Source organism: Cynoglossus semilaevis, chromosome 8 (assembly GCF_000523025.1).
Source record: "Cynoglossus semilaevis isolate Cse_v1.0 chromosome 8, Cse_v1.0, whole genome shotgun sequence".
NCBI lineage: Eukaryota > Metazoa > Chordata > Actinopteri > Pleuronectiformes > Cynoglossidae > Cynoglossus > Cynoglossus semilaevis.
In genome coordinates, this window is record NC_024314.1 from 29,267,152 (window position 1) to 29,268,562 (window position 1,411).

The following is a 1,411-nucleotide window of genomic DNA, read 5'->3' on the forward strand; positions in this document are numbered from 1 at the left end:
ACTCCCCCCTGCCCCCCCCCTCCCCACAGCTGTGGTTCTGACCCAACAACACCTTCAACATAACAGGACTCGTCTGACAAAGACAGTCTGTTTCTGACTTCAGTTCCTGTTGAAACTGGTCCAGAACACACACACACACACACACACACACACACACACACACACACACACACACACACACACGCACACAGACACACCCATACAGGTTTTGCGGTGCTGTTCCCAGCCCGGTGTGACAGTGAGGTGGTTGGTGGTGGACACAGACTACAGTCGGTCTCTGGTTGTTGTCCACGTCTGAGGGGCAGTGGTTCAGGAAGTGGACTTGGAGGGTTGCTGGTTCGAGTCCACCAGCTGCACAGTTACCACCCGGGCCCTCAAGGCTGCCCCCTGCTGACGGTGGTGATGGGTTAGAGACAGTGGTGCAGTGGTGCAGTGGAGTGCTGTGTCACCATGACAGGAAGTTACCTTTGTTAAACAACTTCATTAGAGCACCACCTGTTGGCCACGCCCACCATGATCACACACACACACACACACACACACACACTCCTCCAGAAGCAACATTTGCATGTGTGTGTGTGGAGGTCAGAGGTCAGAGCTCGGTGGTCTTCAAACACAGACCACCGTCCTGCTCCACTTTCCTGATCCCTCATAGAACTGCTGAGTCACACACACACACACACACACACACACAGGCATGTCATTGTGTGTGACTGGGGTCAGTGGAATGTGTGTGAAGTTAGTGATGTTAGTGATGTTAGTGATGTTACCAACAGTCTGTCAGGAACAGGCGTCACCAGTGAAGTGATTGTCCGACACCTGGACGCTCATCAGTGGACGACTGTACTTCCTGTTCTGTTTCACAGTAACAAACCTGACGGTGACTACACTCAGACAGACCTGCAGTTTGAGCAGGGCTTCGAACCAGCAACCTTCTTGCTACAAACATTAGCATTAGCATTAGCACCACTTTCAACCAGAGTGTTGTGGGTTCTATTCCATACTCTGTCAGTGTCGCTCTGCGCACACACACACACACACACACACACACACACACACACCTAATGAGATGAGCCGACGTGAACGGGATCAGGTCACATGACACTGAAGACACTGAAGACACTGATGTGGACGGACAGACGTCCTGTCCACTCTGAGTGACCGTCCACTGTTGTTACACTGTAACTGGACTGGATCATTACTGACCTCAACAACCTGACCTCACTGACATATATTTATATATATGTATATAATATATATAATAAAATATATTTCCATATATATGTGTGGCCTCAGCCCAGAACCTGGACCGGTCCGTGTTTCTCTGGGTCACTGCTCTGTTTGTACACAAACCCACGATTCGGCAGGACGTGGAGAGGAGTGGCCAAAGAAGCTGTTCGGCTGTAGGCTC